Below are 10,810 nucleotides of genomic sequence, written 5' to 3' on the forward strand. Positions count from 1 at the left end.
GTATGCTATTAACTTTGAGTTTCTCCTGTTCATCTGTCTCATGTCAATTTGATTCTTGGTGCAGCTAGAAGGACCTTGAAGGGGACAGGAACTCTGGGGACTGGCCCACAGCACCCTCTCCTCCTCCTGCTGGCAAAGCCCTTGGCCGCTCCACCTCCTACCCCACTATCCCAACAAGGCCTTCTGAAGTGGTAGGTGGCAGGAAGAAGGCCCCATGGGCTTTATCTTAGGAAGGCTAGTCTGGTATGCGCTGGTGGAGAGGGTGGCCCTGGGCCCATGGACCAGATGTTGGGACAGATTGACTTGAGGAATGGAGATTACCAGAAATTGCATTTTGAGCACATCTGAGCTCACAGGGTAGACAGTTCTACAAAGGTTCCAGTAGCCAATGGAGGTCCAGAACTGAGTTGGGGGATGGAGGTGGAAGGAAGTAGGTGTGCAGAGACTGGAGGTGGTGCTAGAGAGGGGAGCAGGGGCCCTCCCCGGAGAGAAGGCCGTCAGGGCCAGATTCCAGGAGATGCTGAGGTGAGGGACCAGAGCAAAGAGAGGGGATACCTCATCATATCAGCCATATGCTCCAAAGGACAGTACTCTTTTTCTTCCAATTAATGAAATTAGGAAGTAACTGGAAAAAAAATTAAGGGAAGTAGATGGAGAAAAGATTAATTTCGAAAAATAGAAGGCAGTTAGCCTCTGAGCTCAGTTCCAGTCCCAGAGGGCAGGGAGCATTAGCTGAGCACCAGGGAAAAAACCCAGGCAGGCAGGACATGAAGCTGCTCTGGGTTCTGCTCCTTCTTGTCACCCAAGGTGAGTGAGGCAGGGGCTTCAGGATGGGGCACCTGCAGGGCTGGGGTCTGTCCCAGGGGAAATGGCAGGGCCTTTCATTCATCCAGACACTCATTCATTAAAAAAACATTTTTTTAAGTTTTGTAATCTGACAGGTACTAAGTTAGTGTTTGAGAAAGAAAATAAAAATAAATAACACAAACGGTGTCTGTTTTCTAGGGCACTGTTTGTCATCCCTACCAAGGAGATGGAGAGACAGATGATGGATCAATAGATGCATGGATGGATGAAAGAATAAATGGATGCATGGATGGATGGATGGATATATAGATAGATGAATGATAAGCACATCCATGCACAAATATATATATATATATATATGCATGAATTCCTGAGGAACGTTGAAGGAGCACAGATGCTCAGCCTCCACCAGAGACCTACTCAGTCAAGGTGGGGTTCAGGCTTCAGGAACATTTAAAACCCTGCACAACTGGTCTTGACTTATAGCTATAGGAGGAATCTTCTCTTCTAAAGAGCTCAGACTAGAGGGAGGAAGAAAGACAGCAGAAACAGTGTGTGACAGGCTCTCTGGAGAGTTGCTCAACCCCACTCATCAGGCTGCCAAAGACTGCTCTGAATGACCAAAGACTAGACCACGATCTGGTGTCATAACACAACAATGAAGAGAGGGACAAAGTCCTCTGGTGGCACCAGTAAAGACCAAGTGGCTACAAACTGGAAACACGTAGAAGAGACACTGAGTCAAAACTGGAGAGATGAATATAAAGATTTGATTCCTTCAAGCAGAGAAGAGAGAACATATCCAGGCAGAGGGATCAGCTTGTGCAAAGGTATTGTGATTCAGAGGAGAAAGGTGAGCAGGTAAAATAACCAGCAATCACCTGTGTGAGTAAGTGTGTGCGTATTTATTGTGTGAGAGTGTGTGTTTAGTTCCGAGCCATGTGTGAATTCAGAGCCTGAGGTATTTTAGGTGAATGGGGGTGAGAGTGTCATGAGGTGGGTGGGGAGGGGACTCTGCTGTCTCACCAGAGACAGTGTATATCTGTATATTCAGTGTATATCCAGAGCTGGAATTCAGATATACACATGGGGCTGCAGTGGGCATTCTGTGGTGCTGGGAAGAGGTGTCGGCAGCGGGCAAAGGAGAGGAGGGTGGTCAGTAGGATGAGGAGTGAGCACAGGACCCTGTATTGGGCAAGGAGACATCAGAGAGAGGGGACAGTAAAAGACATACTATAGGGGATTAAGAGACAGGTGGGATGGGGCGATTACACAGAGGGCAGAGGCTCCTGGCTGGTCTTCAGGGCAGTGCCAGGCACCTCAGCAGCACCAGGACCAGCCCAGGTATTAAGGGAGAAGGAGGTGAATGTTGGGTTTCTGTTTTCTAGGCCACTTCTCCATCTGACAGGAGAGAACAGTGAGAGGCACACTGATGGGCACACTGATCATAAAATGTTCCTATGGCCAAGGGTGGGAATCCTACAAGAAGTGGTGGTGCCGCGATTGTGACTGGGATTCCTGTAAAATCCTTGTAAAAACCACTGGGTCAGAGAAACTGATGAAGAAGGGCCAAGTGTCCATCCAGGACAATCACAGCCAAGCACGTTACCATGATCTTGGAGAATCTACAGCAGGATGACACAAACACCTACTGGCGTGGGACAGAGAAATTAGGAAATGAGGGGATCCCTGGGTGGTGCAGCGGTTTGGCGCCTGTCTTTGGCCCAGGGCGTGATCCTGGAGTCCCGGGATCGAGTCCCATGTCAGGCTCCCTGCATGGAGCCTGCTTCTCCCTCTGCTTGTGTCTCTGCCTCTCTCTCTCTGTCTGTGTGTGACTATCATTAAAAAAAAAATTAGGAGATGAAATCCGGCTGAAATTTTCCGTGTTTCTTGACCCAAGTAGGCACTGCTCCCTCCTGTGCTCTGGGGCCCTGGTACCCAACCACGGAGGAATCAAGACTGTACCTCTCTCTTTCTTCCCTGATTAATAGAGAGTGATCTCTAAACTTGCCTGAGACTGTGTGTGTGTGTGTGTGTGTGTGTGTGTGTGTGGTTGTGTGCACACATGTATGAACATGTATTGGGGGCACCACGATACTGGGAAAAATGGAAGAAAGAGCGAGCCCTTGCATCTGCACATCTCCATCTGCTCTCCCAGAGGCACCGATAAAGGACAGACTCGGCTAGGACAGGCTTGTCCAGGGAAGGCTGCTTCTCTTTCCCAGTCTCATCGACCCTCTTGTAGCCCCAGACTGTGTGGGACCTTGCCAGGGGGGAGCGAGGAGTGGGGTGCTAGAAAGCTGTGGTCCTGATAGTCTCAGCTACCGGACAAGAGACATTTTCCCTGTCCCCTCCTGCTTCCCCTCTCTCCTCTGGCCACATAAGCACAAAGCAGCAGGGGAGGGACTCTGAACTCATTTCTAGGAGAGGAAAGCCAGGCTCCTCCAGATGTGGGTACCTCCTCTCTGGCTTCCTATATGCCTTGGAGGAGACGCTATGCTCCACTGTAGCTGCCCCAGAGGCACTAAGGGCCCCCCAGAGGCAGGCCTGGAAAGGGGGTCAGGCTGTAGCCCCCACCCCACAGCTCTGCCTCTGGGTCCTGCAGTCTTCTCTCCAACATTTTCCATCCTTACATAGGTAATACATCTGCTACTCATTCATTAGCTCATTTACTAAAACAGAGAAAAGTCTCTTCACTTAGTATATACAAATATGGTGTGCAAATGTCTGCAGTGGAGAGATACGCTGGTATAGAATGTTCCAGAAATTAACTGAAAAAGACAACAAAGGTGATGGATGTGCAAGAGGGAAGGAGGAACAGTGACAGATATTTGGAGTCTGGACCCTCTAACAAGACAGACTTTGCCGACAGGACTGGTGAAATAAGGAAGCAGGCCCTGGGGAGGCAGGGAGGACCCGAGGGGACATAGAGGCTGTGGGTGGCTGCAGGAGACAGGGGAACCCTGGGCCAGCCACTCTGGGTCACATCACTTCAGGGCAGGTGGCACACAGCCTGCCTCAGGCAAGGCTGAGACTCAGAAAGGAGCTGGCCTGGCTGATGGAAACTCCAGGCGTGGGAACATGGTTCTGATGTGCTCAGCTGGGCCAAACAGAATGCAATTCCTACAGAGCTCCCCACTCCAAATGCTTCCCATGGTAGTGAACTGATGTTTTTCTGCAAGTGAAGTAATAGATGTTTGGGATGAGAAACCAAAGAGATGCACGAGCAAACCAACGAGGCTGAGCAGTGACACTAAGGCAGAAGCTTCTTCATCCTTGGGGGTGGAAAGAGGAGATGGCCCTGGGGAGCCACCTGCATCACTCTCACACCATGCTCTCCTCTGTGTGTTTAGTACCAGATCCAACAGATTTTCCCAAAACTGTGCCAAGACCCACAATGGCAAGTCATACCTTGCTTCCGTCTACCAGGGCCTCACCAGCAGTCAGCCCGTGATCAACCCCGGCAGCAGGTGAGCAGAGCTGGACCCCAGCAGACCTTTCCCACTGCTGCCCTGTACCACTCCCCTCGGGGCACTCTGCAGGGACCCCCTTGGACACTCTGAGGTTTCCTGGCAGGGGAGAATCAGCATCGTCTGCCCTGGGCCCCCTCATTTATGCCTCTGAGTACTTAAAGAGCTCCCCACTCCCCAGGAAGAACCTAACAAAGTTCTTCAGCTGGGTGGCAGGAGAGAAGGCTCTGGTCTCCTTCTGACCTGCCTCCCAACTCACAAGGACCCCAAAAAGGTGTAGGTGGTTCCAGCCTCAACTACACCAGAAGGGAACTGCTCTGTGTTCCTTTCCTGTGGCTGCTGAGACAAATCACCACCTACCTGGTGGCAAAAGACAAACCAGTTTGATGACGTAAGGCTCTAGAGAGCAGAGGTCTGACATGAGGCTCCCTGGGCTAAAGTGAAGGTGCTGGCAGGGCTGGCTCTTCTGGAGGCTCTGAGGGAGAAGCATTTCCTTGTCTTTTCCAGCTTCTAGAGACCCCTGGGCCACCAGGCTCGGGGTCCCTTCTGTCCTCACAGCCAGCAGTAGTGGTCAAGTCCTCCTCATGCCGCATTATTGTGACACTGGCTCTCCCCTGTTCTATCACTTATACACACACAGCTGATGACATAAGGTCCACCTGGATAGCCCAGGATAATCTCCCCATCTCTAGGTCAGCTGGTTGGGAATCTTAACTGCATCTCATCATGCACTCCCCCTTGCCATGTAACCTACCACATTCACAGCTCTGGGGATTAGGACATCTCTGAGGGGGGTGTTACTCCACTCACACACAGTCAAGGGTGGGTATCTGCTCTATGGCTCCAGCCCTCCCCTCCCCAAGTGCTAGGGAAATGCTGGGAAGGAGTGGGAAGCTGGGATTCCTGCTTTCTCATATTCCCAACATGGGAGAGAGGCTGGGCCATCGACCTGAACCCCTCCCCACCAAGAGTCACCCAATAAACAATCAATTCACTCATTCATCAAAGGGCAAACACTTCCCCAGTTTCACCCCATCAGAGACTGGGTGAAGGTACACTCCTCCCTGGGTCCCACCTTCCGGATCTCCCTCCATCAGCTCCCATCTAGTTGCAGTCTACTTCCTCCCCGTCATAAGTCCCCTATTCCTTGGAGCCTGGCCCCACCAGGCAGTGTGTTCAGTCCTGCCTCTGAATGAGATGATGCACTTGGCTTATGCTTCACAACCAACTCTGTCCTGCTGGCTATATTTGGAGACCAGTTGTTCTGTTCAATGAGGAGTGGAGAACACAGGACTTTAGGAGACCAGAGAGCACAGAAGCCTGTGGGGTGGAGAGATGGGACAGCAGCTCCACAGGGAGTGGAATTTGTGAAAAGAGCACAGTGACTTAAAGGATATTTTGAGGAAGTGCAAAGCAGCATGCACTCTCTCCAGAACACCACCTGTGAAATCCACATGACCCGACACGCTCAAAGTAGGTAGAAGGACAGAGCAAGGTGACCTACACAGGTCCTGACCCTGCTGGGGGAGGAGGGGATGAGGCCGAGGTGAAGGGGTCAGACTCTTGGACACTGAGAGGGACCACCAGGGGGACTCATGTAAGCAAGGGCCATTGTCCTCCTAGATCCCATGTCCACTAAACAGGAAGTAAGAGAGAGTATACCTCATATGTGCTACCACATGGGGGTCAGAGCTGAGAGTGGCCCCTACCAGGAGAACCCAGAAGGTAAATATCCAGATGAACAGGGGTCGGGAAATTTCTTCTCTTCAAATTGGGAATATTAGTTTTGAGCTTCAAAGTTGAGCAGAACTGACACAAGGTGAGACAGAAGTAGGATGAGAAAGACAGACCAAGAAAAGCCTTGGGCGTGGCTGGCCTGCAGGTGAGGTGGAGGGGAATTGTGGGGGAGCAGCCATAAAGCAGGATGAAATCAGGGGCCATGGGTGCTGGACCCCAGGCTAAGCCTGCAGGGAGGCCCCTATAGATTGAGCCTTGGGCAGCACGTCTGTGCCCTCAGAGGGGCTTCCCTGGCAGGAACTAAGGCTGCCTGCCTGCAGCTCTGGGCTCAGGAGTCAGGTCAGGGAGAAAAGGGCTGGGCTGCCCCTGAAGAGGGAGCTCACGCCTGTCACCGTGCCCCCTGCACAGGTCCTGCTCTGCAACCTCTGCTTTGCGCTCTTGACCTCTGTGAAGGGGTCCCTACTTGGACTCCTGCTGTGCACTGTGATGTGGTGTCAGGGGACCCAGGGGGAGAATAGAGTCAGCCTGAGCAGGAGAACCACAGCTCCCACTCATGATACTCCCACACCCTCTGACTTCTGAGCAAGGAATGGGCAGAGGTTGCATTTCCAAGAGAAATGAGGGTCCCTGTTAGGTAGGGACTCCCCTTGTCATGACCCCAGAATAAACCCTGTTTCCCCTCTCTGCTCTGCACAGGACATGGACCCTGGCCTCCTCTGTAGCAGCTAAGAATCTTCCTGTATGGATGTTTCTGGTGCCTCCTTTCCTTGGGACCCTGCAGTGGCTCTGCCAAGGATAATGGACTCTTAATCAGCAGGACTCTGGCCTCCTCTGTAGCAGCCCAGAAAGGAAAGGATATGTCCTCTTTCCATCCTCAGTCTTCAGGGGTACCTGTTTTCTCACCTGTGTGGATATTCTGGTACCTCCTTTCCTTGGGTCCCTGCAGTGATTCTGCCAAAGATAATGGCCTCTTATATCATTTAGGACTCTGGCCAATGATGGATATTACAGTTCCAGACCAACCAGGAACCATAAAACCAGAATTAAACCCAAAGCTTTCAAGTGTTCCAAGGACAAAGACCCTTGATGGGCCAGGTGTACACAGGTCTATCCATTGCTGCTGATTCAGTGCCTCCTAGAATATGAATCACCTGAATGTAAGATTGTATACAAGGTTGGACCATCCCTGACTCAAATTCCATCTGTTTGCTCTGTACATTTCCTATTAAATCTATGGCTTTTCTGGCCTCTTGAGATTATTTTTTGGACACTATTTCAATGTTTTATATATAGAAGACAACCCAGCCATTCTAGAGGGTTTGAAGTGACTTTAAATCCAACACTAACTGCGGGGGGGGGGGGGAGACAATAGAAGGGAGAGGCCTGGATGATGCCTTCTTACCCCTCAGAGAGGCCCCAAGGAGGGCTTCACTTATGTAGATGTAAAATTTCATTGATGGCTTTGTATTTTTTTTTTTAATTTTATTAGAGAAGGAGCATGTGAGCAGGAGGGGGAAAGGCTGACGGAGGACGATAATCCCAAACAGACCCCATGCCCAGCAGGGAGCCTGATGCAGGTCCCAATCTCATGATCTTAGGACCACAAACTGAGTTGAAATCAAGAGTCTGACATTTAATCATCTGAGCCACCCAGTCTCCCCTATTTTCTGTATTTGTTAAAAAGTGTATTGTGGGCACACCTGGGTGGCTCAGTGGTTTGGTGCCTGCCTTCGGCCCAGGGTGTGACCCTGGAGACCCGGAATCGAGTCCCACGTCACGCTCCCTGCATGGAGCCTGCTTCTCCCTCTGCCTGTGTCTCTGCCTCTCTCTCTCTCTCTCTCTGTGTGTGTGTGTGTGTATGTGTGTGTGTCTCTCTCTCTCTCATGAATAAATAAATAAAATCTTTTTAAAAAAGTGTATTGTGGTGTGTGTGTTTGTGTGTGTGTGTATGTGAATTATATATTAGAAAGCCTTCACATGGTAGGAGTACAGTTGAATGAGCCTTCATAAGCAGGAATACCTGGGTTACTGTCATTGCATCAAGATCTTTTTTTTTTTATCCTTCCCTTTTTTTTTTTAAATTGGAGTTCAGTTTGCCAACATATAGCATCAATATATTTTTTTTAATTTATTTTTTATTGGTGTTCAATTTACTAACATACAGAATAACCCCCAGTGCCCGTCACCCATTCACTCCCACCCCCCGCCCTCCTCCCCTTCTACCACCCCTAGTTCATTTCCCAGAGTTAGCAGTCTTTACGTTCTGTCTCCCTTTCTGATATTTCCCACACATTTCTTCTCCCTTCCCTTATATTCCCTTTCACTATTATTTATATTCCCCAAATGAATGAGAACATATAATGTTTGTCCTTCTCCGACTGACTTACTTCACTCAGCATAATACCCTCCAGTTCCATCCACGTTGAAGCAAATGGTGGGTATTTGTCATTTCTAATAGCTGAGTAATATTCCATTGTATACATAAACCACATCTTCTTTATCCATTCATCTTTTGTTGGACACCGAGGCTCCTTCCACAGTTTGGCTATCGTGGCCATTGCTAGCATCAATATCTTAATAGAGGTATAGATATATGACTATAAATTTGTCAAAACTGATTGAAGTTACTCTTTTTCCTGTTTAAGTAATAAGTATTTTGGGGAGAGGGGCATTGAAACAATATAAGTATCCCCATGTCCCTCTACATCGGTGGCCTCCAAGGACAGGGGACTCACCCAGTGGTCACAAAAATAGTTCATTTCTGTCCCTCCGTTGGTCCCTTAGCCTCCCTGGTCCTTCAGGCACAGGGCTCCAGGGCCAGTTTGGACTTCTCCATCCAGACAGGACAAACGAGGGGCTCAGACTGTCCCCTTCATGCTTGTGATGCTGTCTACCCCACAGCCAGCTCTGACCCAGCATTACCCACTCCTGGGTTTGGCCTTTCCACTCCTTCCAATGCTCCCTACCCTGCCCCCCAGCTGAGCAAGAGGAAGCCAGGGATGCTCAGCCCTTCCTGTAACTTCCTCTTGCTCACACATTAAAAAAAATGACACAAGCCTTTTTCTTTTTTAATTATCAAAAGTATACATATTTTTTCTCAATAAAGGTTTTGGTTCTTTGGTGTTTTTTTTTTTTTTTCTCTTCCACTTCACATCCTTCCTGAACTCTGGGTGCTCTTTTTTGTATCCACATTTTATTTTGAGCCATTTTTGAGGAACTATATCTCTTTCCTGAGCTCCTTCTTTTAGTGAGGTCGTGTTGTCTATAATTCCTCTGTGACTAAGTAGACTTGTCTGACCCCCTGCTCTGTGTCCTGGACTATTTCCTCTGAAGCAAATTCCCCAGCTGCCTTTTGCTGGTGCTCTGTTCCTCTCCTTGAGCCTGTTTGTTAGGAAAGGCGCTGGTGGGTTTTTGACCAGAGCTTTCCTTTGACGAGGTGGGGGCATTGCAGAAGTGGATGTGGCGGGGCAGGGAGGTGTTCTGCTGCAGTGGGGAACACCTCTGCCACATGCTGACACTTGCAGCCCACATGGTTCTGGGTCGCCCGTTAGGAAAGGGCAAGACCTCAAGCCCAGCAGCCTGCATGTTACCACATGGGAGCTCCTGCCCAGCTGTCCCCGCCACAGAGCTGAGTCACACAGGGGCCCTTGGCAGCAGCCAGCAACTCCTCACAGCCCACCAGGCCCACGGCAGAGGCAGCACGTTCCTCTTACCATCTTGCTTGACCCTAGAACGGATAGAGCCCAGACGGTCCAGTTGTCTATGCTTAGATTTTCCTTATGGAATAAAACAGTGATCACTTTGTCATGTCACAGATTTTGTGGCCAGGAATCCCAGTGGATTGAGATAGAGATGGCCTATCTCTGCTCCATCACGTCTGAGGCCTCAGTTTAGAAGACTTAATGGGTGGGGTGGGGTGACTCAAATGGCTAGGTGCTGCTGTCATCTGGAAGCTTGTCACCTATGCACCGGATCATGAGCCCGGGTGACCCTGAGTCACAGCCCTGACTGTACTCAGTCCTGATCGTTGATCCGAGACCTTACAGGTAACCTCTCCATGTGGCCGCCAGGTTCTGAGTGGGGGACTTCTCAGAGCCAGCATTTCAAGAGTCTGAAGAAGAAGCTACAGGGTTCCTTCTGGCCTGGTCTTAGAAGTCACACAGGGTCTCTGTCACCATGCTCTATCCATGCCTTCCAATGGGGACAAACACTAGTTCTTGGAAGGTGAAAAAATGATACTTTTTTAATATACAAAATGATATATATTCAAGATGATCAATTGATAGATGGATCAGTTGATAGATAGAACATAGGCATATAAGTATATCTTTGGTATTAAAATTCCATAGCATGGGGAGGGGCGTTTCTAGGAAAAGAAAATGAATAAGCAGGCTTGTTAGGAGGATAATTATAAGGGAAAAAAGTTGGCAAAGCTCCGCTCTGGGCTACTGGCTGCAGCAGCCACAGCCTACCTAGACCCAAGGGGGAGGGGACATAACTCCAGCTCTTTATAAAGAGTGTCAAGAAATTTGCAGTCCCATGTTAGAATTGCCACATGGAAGAATCTTGATCTAGTGCTTTCACTTCACATTATAGAACAAGGTGCCTGGATGGTCTGAGGCAACCGGCCCCAGTCAGAAGGCCAGGGAACAGACATGGATCTGCCCCAGAGCCAGCCTGGGGCCAGCCCCCATGGCGTCCCTGCAAATCCATCTGTGTGCTTGAAAGGTCAGTTCCCAGGCCTGTTGGGGGCACCATATGGCCCCAAGTGTAAATACCAGACAGACACAACGGAG

General features: G+C 49.8%; 1 long non-coding RNA gene across 2 annotated transcripts; it reads left to right on the forward strand.

Moving 5' to 3' along the window:
* Positions 1 to 411: 411 nt before the first annotated feature.
* On the forward strand, positions 412 to 7,261 carry LOC140607103 (uncharacterized). Of its 2 annotated transcripts, none has more exons than XR_012009265.1 (4): positions 412 to 807; positions 1,006 to 1,668; positions 4,161 to 4,277; positions 6,711 to 7,261. It is a non-coding gene; the product is annotated as an uncharacterized lncRNA (long non-coding RNA). The 2 variants fall into 2 exon arrangements; XR_012009264.1 differs by having other exon boundaries at positions 419 to 807; positions 1,006 to 1,660.
* The last annotated feature ends 3,549 nt before the right edge of the window (positions 7,262 to 10,810 follow it).

The sequence above is a fragment of the Canis lupus genome, chromosome 16 (genome assembly GCF_048164855.1).
Source record: "Canis lupus baileyi chromosome 16, mCanLup2.hap1, whole genome shotgun sequence".
NCBI lineage: Eukaryota > Metazoa > Chordata > Mammalia > Carnivora > Canidae > Canis > Canis lupus.